At 37.2% G+C, this 23,719-nt stretch overlaps 1 long non-coding RNA gene and 1 other non-coding gene across 5 annotated transcripts in view; one reads left to right on the forward strand and one right to left on the reverse strand.

Moving 5' to 3' along the window:
* LOC127106046 (uncharacterized) overlaps positions 1 to 23,719 on the forward strand; it is a 145,521-nt gene that overhangs the window by 79,538 nt on the left and 42,264 nt on the right. The gene's annotated exons all lie outside the window — the stretch shown is intronic.
* LOC127108624 (small nucleolar RNA R71) lies at positions 20,149 to 20,255 on the reverse strand. The gene has a single exon (XR_007796150.1). It is a non-coding gene; the product is annotated as a small nucleolar RNA R71 (small nucleolar RNA).

The raw sequence follows: 23,719 nt of genomic DNA on the forward strand, positions 1-23,719 counted from the left end.
GCCTCTTTGCCCTTTTCCTCTTTTTGAGCCGCTTCTCTGGTTTCACGTGAAAACTCTTTTTACCAAAATGGAACTCTTTTTCCTTATTTCCAACTTATATATATATTCCAATAATAAATCCAATAATAATAATAATAATAATCCAATAATTCCAATTATTTAATTAAATTAATAAATATAATATTAACTTAAATTAAATAATTATCTTATTTTTATCGAGGTGTTACATTGATGCTGCAGGGCATACAATTGGTACATCTTTGGAGGTCGTGTTCAAACTTAGGAAGGTTCTCAACCCCAAGAGTGTGACCAAACCAACATCACTAGCTAAAGATTATTTTGAGAATAACATCTATCGAATAAATTTCAGACGAAAGACCATGGTAAACTTCTATATTTTTTGGGTATTGAGCTAGTCCAATCTAAAGATGATATGATAATTTCTCCAGGGAAATATGTTATGGATACTTTTGAAGAAACAAGTCTATAGATAATGTATTCATAGAAAGTAAGTCAATTTAACTTGTTGGTGTCATCCAAAGGTGACTAGAAATACTATGTTTGGTTTGCTATGACTTTTTAACTGTATGTTGTCGTATTTCCTTTTTCAAAGAATTCCCATAAAGGTCAATGTCACTCTTTTATGCTTATAACATCATGTGTTTTTATACTTTCGTCTTTTTGTTTACTCTAAAATGTTACTCTTTTTATTTTCCAAGATTATTTTGAAGTAATAACTAACTTGTTTGTCGGAGTGTTTCTAGGAAGGTATGTACGCTCTTGTCATGAATACATCAGAATGAGTCTTGAGGTCATTACATGTAATGTTCTTCTATTGCTTCTTTTCATTTGGTTTTTACAATAAATGCAAAGTGATTGTTTTGTTACAAGTAGTAAATGTTGCACAAATCCAAAACAAATATTTAGCAGTTTCTCGCATTTTCATTTTTATATTATACTGGTAAGGATTGTATTGTGTTTTGATTTCACTGTTTCTTTTGGTCATATTTGATAGGGAGTGCCAGCCGTTGAGGTTACAAATGAAGGTGTTGATGTTGCAGGGCATACAATTGGTACATCTTTGGAGGTCGTGTTCAAACTTAGGAAGGTTCTCAACCCCAAGAGTGTGATCAAACCAACATCACTAGCTAAAGATTATTTTGAGAATAACATCTATCGAATAAATTTCAGACGAAAGACCTTGGTAAACTTCTATATTTTTTGGGTATTGAGTTGGTCCAATCTAAAGATGATATGATAATTTCTCCGGGGAAATATGTTATGGATACTTTGGAAGAAACAAGTCTGTAGATAGAGCATTCATAGAAACTAAGTCCCTTTAACTTGTTGGTGTCATCCAAAGGTAACTAGAAATACTATGTTTGGTTTGGTAGGACTTTCTAACTGTATGTTGTTCTTTTTCCTTTTTCAAAGACTTCCCATAAAGGTCAATGTCACTCTTTTATGTTTATAACATCATGTGTTGTTATAATTTCGTCTCTTTGTTTACTCTAGAATGTTACTTTTTTTATTTCCCAAGATTATTTTGAAGCGATAACTAACTTGTTCGTCGGAGTGTTTGTAGGAAGATATATACGCTCTTGTCATGAATACATCAGAATGAGTCTTGAGGTCAGTACAGGTAATGTTCTTCTATTGCTTCTTTTCATTTGGTTTTTACAATAAATGTAAAGTGATTGTTTTGTTACAAGTAGTAAATGCTGCACAAATCCATAATAAATATTGAGCAGTTCCTCGCATTTTCTTATTTATATTATACTGGTAAGGGTTGTATTGTGTTTTGATTTCACTGTTTCTTTTGGTCATATTTGATAGGGAGAGCCAGCCGTTGAGGTGACAAATGAAGGTGTTGATGCTGTAGGGCATACAATTGGTACATCTTTGGAGGTCGTGTTCAAACTTTGGAAGGTTCTCAACCCCAAGAGTGTGATCAAACCAACATCACTAGCTAAAGATTATTTTGAGAATAACATCTATCGAATAAATTTCAGACGAAAGACCTTATTAAACTCCTATAGTTTTTGGGTATTGAGGTAGTCCAATCTAAAGATGATAAGGTAATTTTTCCGGGGAAATATGCTATGGATACTTTTGAAGAAACAAGTTTGTAGATAATGCATTCATAAAAAGTTAGTCACTTTAACTTGTTGGTATCATCCAAAGGTAACTGTAAATACTATGTTTGGTTTGGTAGGACTTTCTAACTGTATGTTGTTCTTTTTCCTTTTTCAAAGACTTCCCATAAAGGTTAATGTCACTCTCTGATGCTTATAACATGATGTGTTGTTATAACTTTGTCTTTTTGTTTACTCTAGAATGTTACTCTTTTTATTTCCCAAGATTATTTTGAAGTGATAACTAACTTGTTCGTCGGAGTGTTTGTAGGAAGGTATGTACGCTCTTGTTATGAATAGTTCAAAATGAGTCTTAAGGTCATTACAGGTAATGTTCTTCTATTGCTTCTTTTCATTGGGTTTTTGCTATAAATGCAAAGTGATTGTTTTGTTACAAGTAGTAAATACAACACAAATCCATAAGAAATATTAGGCTTTTTCTTGCATTTTCTTTTTTATATTATACTGGTAAGGGTTGTATTGTGTTTTGATTGCACTGTTTCTTTTGGTCATATTTGATAGGGAGAGCAAGCCGTTGAGGTTACAAATGAAGGTGTTGATTCTGCAAGACATACAATTGGTACATCTTTGGAGGTCGTGTTCAAACTTAGGAAGGTTCTCAACCCAAAGAGTGTGATCAAACCAACATCACTAGCTAAAGATTATTTTGAGAATAACATCTATCGAATAAATTTCAGACGAAAGACCTTGGTAAACTCCTATATTTTTTGGGTATTGATCTGGTCCAATCTAAAGATGATATGATAATTTCTCCAGGGAAATATGTTATGGATACTTTGGAAGAAACAAGTCTGTAGATAGAGCATTCATAGAAACTAAGTCCCTTTAACTTGTTGGTGTCATCCAAAGGTAACTAGAAATACTATGTTTGGTTTGGTAGGACTTTCTAACTGTATGTTGTTCTTTTTCCTTTTTAAAAGACTTTCCATAAAGGTCATTGTCACTCTTTTATGCTTATAACATAATGTGTTGTTATAATTTCGTGTTTTTGTTTACTCTAAAATGTTACTCTTTTTATTTCCCAAGATTCTTTTGAAGTGATAACTAACTTGTTCGTCGGAGTGTTTGTAGGAAGGTATGTACGCTCTTGTCATGAATAGATCAAAATGAGTCTTTAGGTCATTACCGGTAATGTTCTTCTATTGCTTCTTTTCATTTGGTTTTTACAATAAATGCAAAGTATTTGTTTTGTTACAAGTAGTAAATACTACACAAATCCATAACAAATATTGGGTAGTTTCTCGCATTTTCTTTTTTATATTATACAGGTAAGGGTTGTATTGTGTTTTGATTTCACTGTTTCTTTTGGTCATCTTTGATAGGGATAGCCAGCTTTTGAGGTTACAAATGAAGGTGTTGATGCTGCAGGGCATACAATTGGTACATCTTTGGAGCTCGTGTTCAAACTTAGGAAGGTTCTCAACCCCAAGAGTGTGACCAAACCAACATCACTAGCTAAAGATTATTTTGAGAATAACATCTATCGAATAAATTTCAGACGAAAGACCATGGTAAACTTCTATATTTTTTGGGTATTGAGCTAGTCCAATCTAAAGATGATATGATAATTTCTCCGGGGAAATTTGTTATGGATACTTTTGAAGAAACAAGTATGTAGATAATGTATTCATAGAAAGTAAGTCAATTTAACTTGTTGGTGTCATCCAAAGGTGACTAGAAATACTATGTTTGGTTTGCTATGACTTTTTAACTGTATGTTGTTGTATTTCCTTTTTCAAAGAATTCCCATAAAGGTCAATGTCACTCTTTTATGCTTATAACGTCATGTGTTTTTATACTTTCGACTTTTTGTTTACTCTAAAATGTTACTCTTTTTATTTTCCAAGATTATTTTGAAGTAATAACTAACTTGTTTGTCGGAGTGTTTCTAGGAAGGTATGTACGCTCTTGTCATGAATAGATCAAAATGAGTCTTGAGGTCATTACATGTAATGTTCTTCTATTGCTTCTTTTCATTTGGTTTTTACAATAAATGCAAAGTGATTGTTTTGTTACAAGTAGTAAATGTTGCACAAATCCAAAACAAATATTTAGCAGTTTCTCGCATTTTCATTTTTATATTATACTGGTAAGGATTGTATTGTGTTTTGATTTCACTGTTTCTTTTGGTCATATTTGATAGGGAGAGCCAGCCGTTGAGGTTACAAATGAAGGTGTTGATGTTGCAGGGCATACAATTGGTACATCTTGGGAGGTCGTGTTCAAACTTAGGAAGGTTCTCAACCCCAAGAGTGTGATCAAACCAACATCACTAGCTAAAGATTATTTTGAGAATAACATCTATCGAATAAATTTCAGACGAAAGACCTTGGTAAACTTCTATATTTTTTGGGTATTGAGTTGGTCCAATCTAAAGATGATATGATAATTTCTCCGGGGAAATATGTTATGGATACTTTGGAAGAAACAAGTCTGTAGATAGAGCATTCATAGAAACTAAGTCCCTTGAACTTGTTGGTGTCATCCAAAGGTAACTAGAAATACTATGTTTGGTTTTGTAGGACTTTCTAACTGTATGTTGTTCTTTTTCCTTTTTCAAAGACTTCCCATAAAGGTCAATGTCACTCTTTTATGTTTATAACATCATGTGTTGTTATAATTTCGTCTCTTTGTTTACTCTAGAATGTTACTCTTTTTATTTCCCATGATTATTTTGAAGCGTTAACTAACTTGTTCGTCGGAGTGTTTGTAGGAAGATATATACGCTCTTGTCATGAATACATCAGAATGAGTCTTGAGGTCAGTACAGGTAATGTTCTTCTATTGCTTCTTTTCATTTGGTTTTTACAATAAATGCAAAGTGATTGTTTTGTTACAAGTAGTAAATGCTGCACAAATCCATAACAAATATTGAGCAGTTCCTCGCATTTTCTTTTTTATATTATACTGGTAAGGGTTGTATTGTGTTTTGATTTCACTGTTTCTTTTGGTCATATTTGATAGGGAGAGCCAGCCGTTGAGGTTACAAATGAAGGTGTTGATGCTGCAGGGCATACAATTGGTACATCTTTGGAGGTCGTGTTCAAACTTTGGAAGATTCTCAACCCCAAGAGTGTGAGCAAACCAACATCACTAGCTAAAGATTATTTTGAGAATAACATCTATCGAATAAATTTCAGACGAAAGACCTTGGTAAACTCCTTTAGTTTTTGGGTATTGAGGTAGTCCAATCTAAAGATGATATGGTAATTTCTCCGGGGAAATATGTTATGGATACTTTTGAAGAAACAAGTTTGCAGATAATGCATTCATAGAAAGTAAGTGACTTTAACTTGTTGGTATCATCCAAAGGTAACTAGAAATACTAAGTTTGGTTTGGTAGGACTTTCTAATTGTATGTTGTTCTTTTATCCTTTTTCAAAGACTTCCCATAAAGGTCAATGTCACTCTTTTATGCTTATAACATCATGTGTTGTTATAACTTCGTCTTTTTGTTTACTCTAGAATGTTACTCTTTTTATTTCCCAAGATTATTTTGAAGTGATAACTAACTTGTTCGTCGGAGTGTTTGTAGGAAGGTATGTACGCTCTAGTCATGAATAGATCAAAATGAGTCTTGAGGTCATTACAGGTAATATTCTTCTATTGCTTCTTTTCATTTGGTTTTTACAATAAATGCAAAGTGATTGTTTTGTTACAAGTAGTAAATATTGCACAAATCCATAACAAATATTGAGCAGTTTCTCGCATTTTCTTTTTTATATTATACTGGTAATGGTTGTATTGTGTTTTGATTTCACTGTTTCTTTTGGTCATATTTGATAGGGAGAGCCAGCCGTTGAGGTTACAAATGAAGGTGTTGATGCTGCAAGACATACAATTGGTATATCTTTGGAGGTCGTGTTCAAACATAGGAAGGTTATCAACCCAAGAGTGTAATCAAACCAACATCACTAGCTAAAGACTTTTTTGAGAACAACATCTATCGAATAAATTTCAGACGAAAGACCTTGGTAAACTCCTATATTTTTTGGGTATTGATCTGGTCCAATCTAAAGATGATATGATAATTTCTCCTGGGAAATATGTTATGGATACTTTGGAAGAAACAAGTCTGTAGATAGAGCATTCATAGAAACTAAGTCCCTTTAACTTGTTGGTGTCATCCAAAGGTAACTAGAAATACTATGTTTGGTTTGGTAGGACTTTCTAACTGTATGTTATTCTTTTTCCTTTTTAAAAGACTTTCCATAAAGGTCATTGTCACTCTTTTATGCTTATAACATCATGTGTTGTTATAATTTCGTGTTTTTGTTTACTCTAAAATGTTACTCTTTTTATTTCCCAAGATTCTTTTGAAGTGATAACTAACTTGTTCGTCGGAGTGTTTGTAGGAAGGTATGTACGCTCTTGTCATGAATAGATCAAAATGAGTCTTTAGGTCATTACCGGTAATGTTCTTCTATTGCTTCTTTTCATTTGGTTTTTACAATAAATGCAAAGTATTTGTTTTGTTACAAGTAGTAAATACTGCACAAATCCACAACAAATATTGGGTAGTTTCTCGCATTTTCTTTTTTATATTATACTGGTAAGGGTTGTATTGTGTTTTGATTTCACTGTTTCTTTTGGTCATATTCGATAGGGATAGCCAGCTTTTGAGGTTACAAATGAAGGTGTTGATGCTGCAGGGCATACAATTGGTACATCTTTGGAGGTCGTGTTCAAACTTAGGAAGGTTCTCAACCCCAAGAGTGTGACCAAACCAACATCACTAGCTAAAGATTATTTTGAGAATAACATCTATCGAATAAATTTCAGACGAAAGACCATGGTAAACTTCTATATTTTTTGGGTATTGAGCTAGTCCAATCTAAAGATGATATGATAATTTCTCCGGGGAAATATGTTATGGATACTTTTGAAGAAACAAGTTTGTAGATAATGCATTCATAGAAAGTAAGTGACTTTAACTTGTTGGTGTCATCCAAAGGTGACTAGAAATACTATGTTTGGTTTGCTATGACTTTTTAACTGTATGTTGTTCTATTTCCTTTTTCAAAGAATTCCCATAAAGGTCAATGTCACTCTTTTATGCTTATAACATCATGTGTTTTTATAATTTCGTCTTTTTGTTTACTCTAAAATGTTACTCTTTTTATTTTCCAAGATTATTTTGAAGTAATAACTAACTTGTTTGTCGGAGTGTTTCTAGGAAGGTATGTACGCTCTTGTCATGAATAGATCAAAATGAGTCTTGAGGTCATTACAGGTAATGTTCTTCTATTGCTTCTTTTCATTTGGTTTTTACAATAAATGCAAAGTGATTGTTTTGTTACAAGTAGTAAATGTTGCACAAATCCATAACAAATATTTAGCAGTTTCTCGCATTTTCATTTTATATTATACTGGTAAGGATTGTTTTGTGTTTTGATTTCACTGTTTCTTTTGGTCATATTTGATAGGGAGAGCCAGCCGTTGAGGTTACAAATGAAGGTGTTGATGTTGCAGGGCATACAATTGGTACATCTTTGGAGGTCGTGTTCAAACTTAGGAAGGTTCTCAACCCCAAGAGTGTGATCAAACCAACATCACAAGCTAAAGATTATTTTGAGAATAACATCTATCGAATAAATTTCAGACGAAAGACCTTGGTAAACTTCTATATTTTTTGGGTATTGATCTGGTCCAATCTAAAGATGATATGATAATTTCTCCGGGGAAATATGTTATGGATACTTTGGAAGAAACAAGTCTGTAGATAATGCATTCATTGAAAGTAAGTCCCTTTAACTTGTTGGTGTCATCCAAAGGTAACTAGAAATACTATGTTTGGTTTGGTAGAACTTTCTAACTGTATGTTGTTCTTTTTCCTTTTTCAAAGACTTTCCATAAAGGTCAATGTCACTCTTTTATGCTTATAACATCATGTGTTGTTATAATTTCGTGTTTTTGTTTACTCTTAGATGTTACTCTTTTTATTTCCCAAGATTCTTTTGAAGTGATAACTAACTTGTTCGTCGGAGTGTTTGTAGGAAGGTATGTACGCTCTTGTCATGAATAGATCAAAATGAGTCTTGAGGTCTTTACAGGTAATGTTCTTCTACTGCTTCTTTTCATTTGGTTTTTACAATAAATGCAAAGTATTTGTTTTGTTACAAGTAGTAAATACTGCACAAATCCATAACAAATATTGGGTAGTTTCTCGCAATTTCTTTTTTATATTATACTGGTAAGGGTTGTATTATGTTTTGATTTCACTGTTTCTTTTGGTCATATTTGATAGGGATAGCCAGCTTTTGAGGTTACAAATGAAGGTGTTGATGCTGCAGGGCATACAATTGGTACATCTTTGGAGGTCGTGTTCAAACTTAGGAAGGTTCTCAACCCCAAGAGTGTGACCAAACCAACATCACTAGCTAAAGATTATTTTGAGAATAACATCTATCGAATAAATTTCAGACGAAAGACCATGGTAAACTTCTACATTTTTTGGGTATTGAGCTAGTCCAATCTAAAGATGATACGATAATTTCTCCGGGGAAATATGTTATGGATACTTTTGAAGAAACAAGTCTGTAGATAATGCATTCATAGAAAGTAAGTCACTTTAACTTGTTGGTGTCATCCAAAGGTGACTAGAAATACTATGTTTGGTTTGCTATGACTTTTTAACTGTATGTTGTTCTATTTCCTTTTTCAAAGAATTCCCATAAAGGTCAATGTCACTCTTTTATGCTTATAACATCATGTGTTTTTATAATTTCGTCTTTTTGTTTACTCTAAAATGTTACTCTTTTTATTTTCCAAGATTATTTTGAAGTAATAACTAACTTGTTTGTCGGAGTGTTTCTAGGAAGGTATGTACGCTCTTGTCATGAATAGATCAAAATGAGTCTTGAGGTCATTACAGGTAATGTTCTTCTATTGCTTCTTTTCATTTGGTTTTTACAATAAATGCAAAGTGATTGTTTTGTTACAAGTAGTAAATGTTGCACAAATCCATAACAAATATTTAGCAGTTTCTCGCATTTTCATTTTTATATTATACTGGTAAGGATTGTTTTGTGTTTTGATTTCACTGTTTCTTTTGGTCATATTTGATAGGGAGAGCCAGCCGTTGAGGTTACAAATGAAGGTGTTGATGTTGCAGGGCATACAATTGGTACATCTTTGGAGGTCGTGTTCAAACTTAGGAAGGTTCTCAACCCCAAGAGTGTGATCAAACCAACATCACAAGCTAAAGATTATTTTGAGAATAACATCTATCGAATAAATTTCAGACGAAAGACCTTGGTAAACTTCTATATTTTTTGGGTATTGATCTGGTCCAATCTAAAGATGATATGATAATTTCTCCGGGGAAATATGTTATGGATACTTTGGAAGAAACAAGTCTGTAGATAATGCATTCATTGAAAGTAAGTCCCTTTAACTTGTTGGTGTCATCCAAAGGTAACTAGAAATACTATGTTTGGTTTGGTAGAACTTTCTAACTGTATGTTGTTCTTTTTCCTTTTTCAAAGACTTTCCATAAAGGTCAATGTCACTCTTTTATGCTTATAACATCATGTGTTGTTATAATTTCGTGTTTTTGTTTACTCATAGATGTTACTCTTTTTATTTCCCAAGATTCTTTTGAAGTGATAACTAACTTGTTCGTCGGAGTGTTTGTAGGAAGGTATGTACGCTCTTGTCATGAATAGATCAAAATGAGTCTTTAGGTCATTACCGGTAATGTTCTTCTATTGCTTCTTTTCATTTGGTTTTTACAATAAATGCAAAGTATTTGTTTTGTTACAAGTAGTAAATACTGCACAAATCCATAACAAATATTGGGTAGTTTCTCGCATTTTCTTTTTTATATTATACTGGTAAGGGTTGTATTGTGTTTTGATTTCACTGTTTCTTTTGGTCATATTTGATAGGGATAGCCAGCTTTTGAGGTTACAAATGAAGGTGTTGATGCTGCAGGGCATACAATTGGTACATCTTTGGAGGTGGTGTTCAAACTTAGGAAGGTTCTCAACCCCAAGAGTGTGACCAAACCAACATCACTAGCTAAAGATTATTTTGAGAATAACATCTATCGAATAAATTTCAGACCAAAGACCATGGTAAACTTCTACATTTTTTGGGTATTGAGCTAGTCCAATCTAAAGATGATATGATAATTTCTCCGGGGAAATATGTTATGGATACTTTTGAACAAACAAGTCTGTAGATAATGCATTCATAGAAAGTAAGTCACTTTAACTTGTTGGTGTCATCCAAAGGTGACTAGAAATACTATGTTTGGTTTGCTATGACTTTTTAACTGTATGTTGTTCTATTTCCTTTTTCAAAGAATTCCCATAAAGGTCAATGTCACTCTTTTATGCTTATAACATCATGTGTTTTTATAATTTCGTCTTTTTGTTTACTCTAAAATGTTACTCTTTTTATTTTCCAAGATTATTTTGAAGTAATAACTAACTTGTTTGTCGGAGTGTTTCTAGGAAGGTATGTACGCTCTTGTCATGAATAGATCAAAATGAGTCTTGAGGTCATTACAGGTAATGTTCTTCTACTGCTTCTTTTCATTTGGTTTTTACAATAAATGCAAAGTGATTGTTTTGTTACAAGTAGTAAATGTTGCACAAATCCATAACAAATATTTAGCAGTTTCTCGCATTTTCATTTTTATATTATACTGGTAAGGATTGTATTGTGTTTTGATTTCACTGTTTCTTTTGGTCATATTTGATAGGGAGAGCCAGCCGTTGAGGTTACAAATGAAGGTGTTGATGTTGCAGGGCATACAATTGGTACATCTTTCGAGGTCGTGTTCAAACTTAGGAAGGTTCTCAACCCCAAGAGTGTGATCAAACCAACATCACTAGCTAAAGATTATTTTGAGAATAACATCTATCGAATAAATTTCAGACGAAAGACCTTGGTAAACTTCTATATTTTTTGGGTATTGAGTTGGTCTAATCTAAAGATGATATGATAATTTCTCGGGGAAATATGTTATGGATACTTTGGAAGAAACAAGTCTGTAGATAGTGCATTCATTGAAAGTAAGTCCCTTTAACTTGTTGGTGTCATCCAAAGGTAACTAGAAATACTATGTTTGGTTTGGTAGAACTTTCTAACTGTATGTTGTTCTTTTTCCTTTTTCAAAGACTTTCCATAAAGGTCATTGTCACTCTTTTATGCTTATAACATCATGTGTTGTTATAATTTCGTGTTTTTGTTTACTCTAAAATGTTACTCTTTTTATTTCCCAAGATTCTTTTGAAGTGATAACTAACTTGTTCGTCGGAGTGTTTGTAGGAAGGTATGTACGCTCTTGTCATGAATAGATCAAAATGAGTCTTTAGGTCATTACCGGTAATGTTCTTCTATTGCTTCTTTTCATTTGGTTTTTACAATAAATGCAAAGTATTTGTTTTGTTACAAGTAGTAAATACTGCACAAATCCACAACAAATATTGGGTAGTTTCTCGCATTTTCTTTTTTATATTATACTGGTAAGGGTTGTGTTTTGATTTCACTGTTTCTTTTGGTCATATTTGATAGGGATAGCCAGCCGTTGAGGTTACAAATGAAGGTGTTGATGCTGCAGGGCATACAATTGGTACATCTTTGGAGGTGGTGTTCAAACTTAGGAAGGTTCTCAACCCCAAGAGTGTGAGCAAACCAACATCACTAGCTAAAGATTATTTTGAGAATAACATATATCGAATAAATTTCAGACGAAAGACCTTGGTAAACTCCTATATTTTTTGGGTATTGAGGTAGTCCAATCTAAAGATGATATGGTAATTTCTCCGGGGAAATATGCTATGGATACTTTTGAAGAAACAAGTTTGCAGATAATGCATTCATAGAAAGTAAGTGACTTTAACTTGTTGGTATCATCCAAAGGTAACTAGAAATACTTAGTTTGGTTTGGTAGGACTTTCTAATTGTATGTTGTTCTTTTATCCTTTTTCAAAGACTTCCCATAAATGTCAATGTCACTCTTTTATGCTTATAACATTGTAACACCCCAAAATTTGCCCTCCTCATTCATGCATTAATTTTTAGGTCATTTAACATTTCACATTGCATTTCATCATTATCAATCAAAATTAGATACATTGCATTTCATCATGTCAATCGGGATTAGCTCCAAGAAGCTTGAACATCATCCAGGACACTTTGTGGGTTCTATTTAGACGATCAGTCAACACAAGGGAAAGACTTAAGTTACTTCCAACAGGTTCAAATGGGGTCTATTCGTCAGTCAAAACGTTAATCTTGAAGGAGCAAGAGTTTGTTCATGAGTTGTCATGCTCGCTAGGCGAGCAGAATGGGTCGTCTAGCGAGTCCCAAATAAAGCCACCAGAATCACCTACGCTCAGAGGAATTTCTTGAACTGTCATGCTCGCTAGGCGAAGCCCACGCGTTAATAATAAAAAAAATAAAAAAATAAAAGAAAAATTTTGGACTTGGGCCTCTCTCATCTGAGCCCACAGGTCCACAAAAATCAGGTTATAAATTCAGAGTTTCAGTGAAACAAAAGGGCATTCTATTCCTATTATCCTGGCTGGGAAAAAGATAGTGAGATAAAAGCTAACAGAGTTCAGAGCAACCTCCAGAGACTGAAGGGAACTCATCTGCAAAGAACCAATTCCATCTCATATAAACCCTCAGATTGCTTTGCAAACCCAACCGGGCAATTCAATTTCATTCGATCTTTCCAGTCAGGTTTGCCTTATTCCCATTACTTTATGCTTTTAATTTGAATGCTCTGAATGTATGAGGTATTATGGGTGAATTTGATACCCTTTTGATGCATGTGTTTGACAAGAGGTTTAGGCCTCCTACCCTTGGTTGCTTTTTGTGAGCTTTTTGTGAATTTTAATGGCATGATTCATGTGGTCACATTTTGATTTGGGGGCAACTCTTGATTACCATATCTTGTTTCTCTAACTTGTTTGTTGAGTTTTGTTTTGTGAGGGCTCATGTGACTCTTGCAGAGATGGCTTGCCTGGTGTTCCACTTTATTTGTGGGATACCACCTGGAGGTTTATTCCGATTACCTGTACTGACTCGCTTTCTTTGATGGTGCTAGCTTGAGAGATCTCTGGGTTTCTTACCTCTTCATTTGCTGTTGCTTCGGATCTTTATCCGTGTGGTAGATCTCTTAACCCCCTTTATCTTTCCCGCATTTTACTACTTTTATCCTAAAGACCTCCATGGAGAGGCAATTGAAAGATAAAAGGGATCAATAATTAATGCCCTGTTATTCAGTGCGTCGTTCTTTAAGATCACACTACGTGTCGATGCTTTAGAACAAAAACCCCAGATCTTTTGTCCGGTCAGTCAGTGGAGAGGGTTCCACCTTTCTGAAACCCCACTTTTTGTCATGAGCTCACCCTGTCCAGGGTTAAGAGCTATGAGGTCTTATCCTCATTACCCCTTTTGCATGAGCGTTCCTAAACACCAATAACTCATTGATTTTTCTTCTCCTAAGAACACATTTACTCCTTCTACTACAGGCGAGTAAGTCTCCAAAGGTCGAGCATCCGGTAGATTGCGTAGTAACGTCGTTCACCCCAAAAACACAACCCTTACCCCGTAGTTAGCCGAACTACGGCTTGCTTTGATTCTCATTCCAGATGAGATACGTAGGCATAAGACGCGGCGTCTTAGCGAGCACACACTCCCTCCTAACCCATAGGTAGCCGAGCTACGAAGACTCTGATTCTCATATTCAGATGAGATACGTATGCAGTGGATACGACATCCGTGCGAGTCATTTCCGTTTGACCGTTTTTTTAGTAAATAGTACATTAGATAGACCCACACCCTTTAGACAAGAACTACAAGAGTGGATCCCGTAGAGTACTACGGATGCGTAGGGGTGCTAATACCTTCCCTTCGCATAATCGACTCCCGAACCCAAGATTTGGTTGCGAGACCTTGTCTTTTCCTTTCCTTTTTCCAGGTTTACTTCGAGCGTTTCCTTTCCCTCCTTTGGGATAAATAACGCACGGTGGCGACTCTTCTGTCTTTTCTTTTTCGCAGGTAGGTTGCGACAGCTGGCGAATCTGCTGGGGACCCTGTTTCCCTATGCGAGTCCCTCCTAGCTTTTGTAGGTTGTTTGTTTATTGGGTGTTCATGCTTTTGTGCAGTTATTTACTTTCAGCATTTATGTGCTTTATCTTATTGCACTTGTGTACATATGATTGCTATATCTGCTGGTTCTGTTTGTTGGGATGGGATGTTCTATGAGAGATAAGCCCATTACCCAGGCTTGAGTGTACACACAGGTTTTAGAGTGGATAGTCATGAGGCTTGCGTGGCATGTTGCTACGTTAAGTCGTTCATGAAAAACCATATCCAGACGAGGTTTCTTTTGGATGTATTTTGTCCTACGGGTGTTCCGTAACGGCATGATGCTCCTCTAGAAATCGTCGACTCTGGTGACCATTTCCCGAGAACTCAGTCGAGGCCTCTCCTCCGAGACGCGATTATGTTAGCTCTGGTGGGCGCATTCTCGCCGATCAATCCGAGGACCCCGAGACTGGGAACTTTCTTTAGGATGTCCTGTTGAGGGGAGTCAGTGGAGGTTTTTTATCCCGTAATAATACCAAACCTTCAGTGGTAAACGTATTATTCTCGACCGAAGGGCCAAAGATGATAAACTTCTGTTCTTAGAACCAACCAGTGAGGGGCGGGCTAAATGCAGGAAACTTTAACCTCCAACCAACCCGGTTTTCTGGAGCAGAGTTTTGATCTTGTATTATATTCTTCAGTGGGTTTCTCTTCCGGCAATGCAACCTGACAGATGTTCAAGCAGATACGGCGATCCTGATTGACATGCCATTGCATTGCATAACATCATCTGCATATTTGCATCCAATATCTCATGCTTATTCATTTGCAAGGTATTCCCTTCCAAAAGGGGGGTGCCTTAAAATTGAATAAGCAGCGCATCGCATACCATGCATATTAACCCTTGTTTGTTTTGCAGGTGTCACCGCAGTGTCTAAAGTTTGTTCCCTGTTTCAAGCATTATTGGTCCCAAGCGAGTCCACAGGTACCCGACAAAGGAAAATCGTCTGCAACTAGCGATGGACCAGGTACAGAAAGAGCTGGCTGATATGCGTGAAAGGATGGATCAGTTCATGACACTGATGACTGGTATGGCAGAAGGCCAGGAAAAGCTGAGGGAATTGGTTGAGCAACCGAGGCCCGATCCAGAGGTGGAGATACCAAATGCTGAGGGGAACCCTGGTAACCCTGGGAACGTTGATAACCCTGTGAATACTGGTAACGCGGGTAACGCAAATGCTGATGGAAACCCGGGTGATGTTGGCAACACGGGGAATGTCGGAAATGGTATTGGCGGAAGGTACAATGTGAATCAAGGAATTCGGATTAACGGGCGCCCCGTTACTGAAGATTATCAGTATGATCAATTCTCTGTGCACGACGAAGCTCACGAGACCACTCGCCGTATGGATGAGCTTGCTGAGAAGCTCAAATCTTTGGAGTCTCAAAATTCCTTAGGTTTTGATGTCACAAATCTTGGTCTGGTTCAGGGAGTAAGGATCCCTCACAAGTTCAAACCCCCTACTTTTGAGAAATGCAATGGGGCTTCTTGCCCACGCACTCATCTTCAATCTTATCTGGGAAGGTTGGGAGCTCACACTGAAGATGAAAAGCTGTGGATGTACTATTTTGAAGACAGTCTAATTGGAGCTTCTCGTAAATGGTACTCTCATTTGTCTCGTACTACCATCAAGAACTGGAAAGACTTGGCAGAGGCTTTTGTCAAGCAATATCAATACAACTTGGACTTGGCTCCGAATCGGACCTTGTTGCAAGGAATGTCTCAGACTGCCAAGGAGACCTTTAGAGAATATGCTCAGCGTTGGAGACAGATTGTTGCGCCTGTCCAACCCCCTATGTCTGAAAGGGAGATGGCGGACATGTTCATGAACACTCTTCAAGGCAATTATATCGAGAGGTTGACTGCTTGCCCGTCAATCAGCTTTGCAGAGATAGTAATTGCTGGAGAAAGAATCGAGAGTCTGTTGAAGATGGGCCGAATTCAAGACAACAGTGCTTCCAGCTCATCAGGTTCCAAGAAACCGTTTGCTGGTAACGGTCAGCGAAGAAGAGAAGGCGAGACAAGCGTTGTGTATGCCGGCAGAGGCAGGGGCAGAGGACGCCCTAATTATTATCAAGATCAAGTGGCCATCAAAAGTCCAGAACCAGCAACGGTGAACATCAAAAGTCCAGCACCAATTACAATTTACTCTGACAGCCCTCAACCGGCTTTGGTTAGTCCGGTCACCATCATGATACCAGGACCTGTTCCGTATGAGAAAGACAGTGCTATCCTGTGGCACTATGGGGCTGATATCTACTGCCAGGGGTGGAAAGTTAACGATGAAGACATTGACATTGGTAGCTCCGCTGTAGACAATGTTGGAGGGGTTGGTGGCTTCACTCGCAGTGGACGCCTATTTGCACCATCAACATTGCGCACGAATACCGAAGCTGAGGCAGCTGCCAAGGCTAAAGGAAAACAGGTAGCCACCGAGGAGGTTACTACTGAGGAAACTCCTCCTAAGACCGCATTCGAGAAGGAAGTGGACGAGTTTATGAGGATTATCAAGAAAAGTGACTACAAGGTAGTCGACCAGCTAAATCAGACACCCTCAAAGATCTCCATTCTCTCACTATTGATGTGCTATGAGGCTCATAGAGCAGCCTTGTTGAAAGTACTGAATATGACCTATGTTCCACCAGAGATAACTGTTAACCAGCTGGAGTCGGTAGTTTCAAATGTAAACGCTAGCCATGGGCTAGGTTTCACCGACTATGACCTGACATCTGAGGGAAGGAATCACAACAAAGCCTTGCATATCACAATGGAATGCAAAGGGGTGGTGCTTTCCCATGTTTTGGTTGATACAAGCTCTTCTCTGAATGTTCTTCCAAAGAAAGCCTTAATAAAGTTGGATTGCGGTGGCATCATCCTGAAGCCAAGTAACTTAGTTGTGAGGGCTTTTGATGGCTCTAAGAGATCTGTCTTTGGCGAAGTTGAGTTGCCAGTTAAGATTGGACCGCAGGTGTTCAAGAGCGCCTTTTACGTGATGGATATCCAGCCTGCCTATAGTTGTCTGCTAGGTCGGCCCTGGATTCATGTTGCCGGTGCTGTTACTTCTACCCTCCACCAGAAGCTCAAATATGAATTAGAAGGTCAGGTCGTCACTATCTGTGGTGAAGAGGATATTTTTGTTAGCCACCTGTCTACATTTAAGTATGTGGAGATGGATGGCGAGATGCATGAGATGCTGTGTCAGGGCTTCGAAGCCATAAACATCAGTGAGGTTGCGCCCGAAGCTGTCTTTTCACCTAAGTCCGAGGAGGTCGGGACTTCTATCTCTTCATACAAGTAGGCTGTCGAAGTGGTTAAAACTGGTAATGCCCAAGGCTGGGGCGAATTTGTGGAGCCAGTCATCAAAGAAGACAAGTTTGGATTGGGGTATACTCCGGAATCTCAGAAGAATGAAGCCGGTACTTTCTCCAGCGGGGATTTGGTTTCTCCCCACGTCGTCAATGTTGCAGATGAAGACAAGGCTGACAGCGACTGTGACTTATGATAACATGAAATAGTATCACATTCTAGGACTCAATTTAATTAAAATTATATTATTATTTACTTTAATTTATTTCATTTTATTAGATATTACGCGGTATTTTCTTTCTATTTATCCCAGGTGGTTTATTTGAAGCACAAGTAAAAAAAGGAAGAAAAGGAGGTGCAAAAAGGAATGAAAATAAGCAAATATCAAAAGCCAAAGCCCAGCCCAAAAAGCACAGGCGTTGTGCCTGTGACGAGCGTCACGCTTTACACACTTGTGTGACTAGCGTCACAGATGGTGTGACGGGCGTCACAGATGGTGTGACGGGCGTCACACCATTCCCCTATATTTTTGGCACCAGGAACGCAACAAACCACGTTGAAGCTACTTTCACGCTTGACCCTTGGAACGTGAAGACCATGTACACGAAAAACCCTTGGAAGCAGTTACAAAAAGTAGCAGTATAAATAGTAGCTTTTTGGAAAGCTCTCGGTTCCACACTTCTTCGCCGTTTTCTCTTTTTCGCAATTTTTCTCTTCCAGCAGTACAAGCACATTTTTACAGCATTACTTTTACAACTTTTATATTGTTTCCTTCGCATTTTCTATTTTCTTTTTCAGCACTTAGTTAATTCTTTTTCGCACAATAGTTTCTACACCGGAAACTATTGTGTACCTTTCACCGGATCTAACCTTACGTTAGAATCTAGTTTTTTATTCCTTCGCTTTTATTTTTTCTGTTTGATTGAAGAATTCAAGAACAAATCCAACCGGCCTGTGGTGGAGTGTTCAAGACCGCTATTTAATCTCTCAGGTTCTTTAATTATTGTTTGAATTTATATATGCCCTGCTTTACTATTTATTTATATTACTTGCCTGAGATGAATCTGTTTATGCATGATAATTATTTAAGTCTGTTTAGCATGTCTGGCTAATTTATTTAGGTATCGGTATGTAAAGTAAGCGGAATGAAGGAATCAAAACCAAATTGGTTTAATTAATTTAAAATTAAAATCACTCTTTTTACGGTCTCAATTTACAGGTTTAATAACAAGGTTTTTGTACGAAAGTAAAAGACATAAAGAAGTTAAAAGCAATAGAACGAGAGTTTGAGTTTTTGACTGGACAGTGTAAATTGGACATTAATTCTAGATCAGGGCGAGAGCAATTTTTTAGAGTTAATTAAATTCTAATCTTTTCAAAAAGTATTTTTAAAGATTGAATGTGAGGACGAGAGTTAAGCATTTGAATTTAATTATATAACCTAAGTCAACAGAGCGAGAGTTTGAGATAAGGGTGTTTAAACGATTAGTGTTTTCTTAAAAGGAGTTTCTACGGATTCTATTGTTTTCAAAAAGTGGTTTTTGACTTAACTAATAAGTGACAGCTACGTTAATATAAAATCATAGTTTATTCAACAGAGCGAGAGTTTGAGATAAGACTTTTAATCAATAGTGTCAACTGAAAGGATTTATTTTAAAACCAAGAAACCAACAAAGAATTGATTCCCTAATTACGACGAACTACATACAGATATCCGCTTATTAGATATTTATTTTAGATCTTATTTTAGTTTTAGCTTTTCCCCCAAACAATCAAAGTATTACCTGCCTTAGCTTTACGAAGTAACCTTAGATAACGGTATATCGATTCATAAGTCCCTGTGGGATCGATATCTTTTAAAACTACGCGATAGAACTGTGCACTTGCAGTTTGTACCCCAAATTCGACTCATAAAGTCGCGATTAAGTTTTTGGCGCCGTTGCCGGGGACTTTTATTTAGTCGATATCGCAACTCTTCTGTTACGCTGTAGAGACTAAGGTTTTTCTTTTATTTTCTTTCTTTCGTTGATTTGTATGCCACACACTCGCTCACAAGGCGAGCCGTTCTACTTACGAATCAACGATATCGAACTATATCTCCGAGTCTTACGACGAATTCGGGAATATCGTGCTGCAAACAATCTCCCTCCTGTTGAACTCCCCGATTTCAAAAATATTTTCCCTTCGATACCCGAGATGGCCGAACCAGCTCGTGCTCTTCGAGATTACGCCGCTCCATCGCAAGATGAGCCGCATTCGAGTATTGCTCCACCCGCAATCGAAGCAAACAACTTCGAACTTAAACCTTCACTGTTGCAGGCAGTGCAACACAACCAATTCTCTGGAAATCCTACCGAGGATCCAAACCTTCATTTATCCGTATTCGTCCAATACGCTGATACTGTTAAAGCTAACGGTGTCACTTCAGAGGCAATTCGACTTCGTCTTTTTCCTTTCTCGTTAAGAGATAGCGCTAGAAGATGGCTTCAATCTCTTCCTTCCAACTCAGTCACCACATGGAACGAGTTGAAGAAAGTTTTTCTTGCTCGATATTTTCTGCCAAGCAAAACAGCTATGTTAAGAGCCCAGATAAATGGATTTAAACAGAAAGATAACGAGTCTCTTTTCGAAGCATGGGAAAGATACAAAGACATGATGAGACTTTGTCCACACCATGGTTTAGAAGACTGGTTAGTAATTCATACCTTCTATAATGGTCTCCTGTACAACACGAGGTTAATAATAGACGCCGCCGCAGGTGGTGCACTGATGAACAAACCTTATGCTGACGCTTACCAACTTATCGAAAGCATGGCTCAAAACCACTATCAGTGGGGAAGCGAACGAGCAATGGTAGAAAAACCTCAAACGAAAACTGGCATGTACGAGATAAGTAACCTTGATCATGTTAATGCAAAAGTGGATGCTCTGGTCCAGAAAATTGAAAGTTTAAATGTATCACCTCCAGCCACCGTGGTAGCCATAACTCAGAATTGCGAAGTCTGTGGAATCCAAGGTCACACTCCTGCAGATTGTCAACTCCTAACAGGAATCCAAGCGGAGCAAGTAAACTATGCTCAAGGAAGCCCCTACTCGCACACCTATAACTCAAATTGGAAGAATCATCCCAATTTTTCATATAAGAGTAATAATGCTTTATACGCACCTGGACAATCTCCAAATCAAGCCCCAGCTATACCTCCGGGATATCAGAAGCCGATCCCATCTACATCTAACAATAATGCCCCTAGGAAATCCAACTTGGAAATCATGATGGAAAACTTTATAGCTTCTCAACAGCAAACCAATAAAGATTTCCTAAACCAGAATGTACACACTGGCGAACAAATTAAACAACTAGCAAGTAAAGTAGATGCCCTGGCTACCCATAACAAAATGCTGGAAACGCAAATATCACAAGTAGCTCAACAACAAGCGCCTACTGCTGCCCCAACTGGTACATTTCCTGGCCAACCCCAACCTAACCCAAGAAGCCACGCTCATGCAATTATACTGAGAAGTGGAACGGAAGTGGAAGGACTGTCTGACCCAAGGATAGAAAACCAAAACTCTAAAAAGTCAACTGAGGAGGAAAGTGAACCTAAGGAAAAGGAAGAGAGTAATAAGGAAACCGTAGAAAAGAAGGAACCTTATGTACCTCCACCACCTTATAAACCACCTATCCCTTACCCTCAAAGGCTTATTAAAACCAAAGATGCGGGCCAATTCAAAAAATTTGTTGACCTACTAAAACAATTAAACGTCACAATTCCGTTTACAGAAGCTATTACGCAGATGCCCTCATATGCCAAGTTTTTAAAAGAAATTCTTTCTAATAAAAGGAAACTTGAAGATAGCGAAACAGTTACACTCACCGCTGAATGTAGCGCTATAATCCAGAATATGCCTCCTAAACTTAAAGACCCAGGTAGTTTCTCTATACCCTGTCACATAGGAAAATTTGTCATTGACAAAGCCTTATGCGATTTAGGAGCCGGTATTAGTGTTATGCCTTTAACCATATGCAAGAGACTTGAAATGGGAGAATTAAGACCAACTAAAATGTTTGTGCAACTAGCAGATCGTTCCGTCAAATATCCTGTAGGAATTCTTGAAAACGTTCCAATGCGCATAGGTCAATTCTACATTCCAACTGATTTTATAATTATGGATATTAGAGAAGATGAAGTTACACCCATTATACTGGGAAGACCGTTCTTAGCAACTGCCGGTGCGATCATAGACGTAAAACGAGGACGACTCACTTTTGAAGTAGGAGAAGAGAAAATTGAGTTCATTCTTTCCCAATTTTTGAAAGCATCTGCAATAGAAGATACATGTTACTTCATGGATATCATCAATGAATGTATAAAAGAAACTGAGTTAGAAAAAGACAAATCATCTGACTATCTTGTAGAAGACAAACTTAACCAATGTTTAGCAATAACACCGGACCCTACGCAATGCCTTAAGAAACCAACCCTAGACCTGAAAACACTTCCCAAAAATCTGAGATATGAATTCCTAGACTTAGAACTTGAACGACCAGTGATAGTTAATGCTGACCTAGGAAGACTCGAAACAGAAAAACTCCTGCATATCTTAAGAAAATATCCAACCGCACTAGGTTACAACATCACCGATCTTAAAGGAGTAAGTCCCTCTATTTGTATGCACCGCATCATGCTAGAAGAAGACTGTAAAACTTCTAGGGAACACCAGAGGAGACTAAACCCGATCCTGAGTGAGGTAGTGAAGAAGGAAATAACCAAGTTATTAGAGGCAGGTATCATATATCCTATATCTGATAGCAAATGGGTTAGTCCTGTACACGTAGTACCAAAGAAGGGAGGTGTAACAGTCATTGAAAATGAAAAAGGAGAAACTATAACCAAACGAATCGAATCGGGATGGAGAATGTGCATTGACTATAGGAAACTAAACAAAGCAACCCGAAAAGATCATTTCCCTTTACCATTCATTGACCAGATGTTAGAACGATTAGCAAAACATTCTCATTTCTGCTATCTAGACGGTTACTCAGGTTTCTTTCAAATACCAATTCACCCTGATGACCAAGAAAAGACAACGTTCACGTGTTCTTTTGGTACCTTCGCTTATAGACGAATGCCGTTTGGCTTGTGTAATGCTCCTGCAACCTTCCAAAGGTGCATGATGGCAATATTCTCCGATTTTCTAGAAAACATCATGGAAGTATTTATGGATGACTTTTCCGTATGCGGACAAAGCTTTGAAGAATGCCTTGAAAACCTAGAAAGAGTTCTAGAGCGATGTGTAAAAGTAAACCTAGTACTTAATTGGGAAAAATGTCACTTTATGGTACAAGAAGGAATTGTTTTAGGACACATCATCTCGAACAGAGGAATTGAAGTAGACAAAGCCAAAATAGAGGTAATCGAAAATCTTCAACCCCCAAAAATTATGAGAGAAGTACGAAGCTTCTTAGGACATGCCGGTTTTTACCGACGATTCATTAAAGACTTCTCTAAAATAACTAAACCTTTAACCGGGCTATTAATGAAAGATGCTGAATTCATATTCGATAATAGATGTTTAGAAGCATTTCAAACGCTTAAACAAGCACTGATCTCCGCACCCATAATGCAGACACCAGATTGGAATGAACCATTCGAAATAATGTGTGATGCCAGTGATTACGCTGTAGGTGCTGTTTTAGGGCAACGAAAGGATAAAAAGCTTCACGTTATATATTACGCAAGTAGAACTCTAGATAAAGCACAAATGAATTACGCCACAACCGAGAAAGAACTTCTAGCAGTAGTGTTTGCGCTAGATAAATTTCGTTCTTACTTGGTCGGAGCCAAAATAATCATCTACACTGACCACGCTGCTATCAAATACCTCTTAACAAAAAAGGATGCTAAACCTAGACTCCTAAGGTGGATCCTGTTGCTACAAGAGTTCGATTTGGAAATCAAAGACAAGAAAGGAACTGAAAACGTAGTAGCAGATCACCTCTCGAGACTTGAGAACCTTGAACCGGAAAGAACATCAATTAACAATGATTTCTCGTACGATAAACTTATAGCTACTTTGGAAGAAAATAAAGCTGATAAACAGGTAGAAACCACCTTAGCTATATGTGTTACACCGTGGTACGCTG

This window comes from Lathyrus oleraceus, chromosome 7 (genome assembly GCF_024323335.1).
Source record: "Lathyrus oleraceus cultivar Zhongwan6 chromosome 7, CAAS_Psat_ZW6_1.0, whole genome shotgun sequence".
Lineage (NCBI taxonomy): Eukaryota > Viridiplantae > Streptophyta > Magnoliopsida > Fabales > Fabaceae > Lathyrus > Lathyrus oleraceus.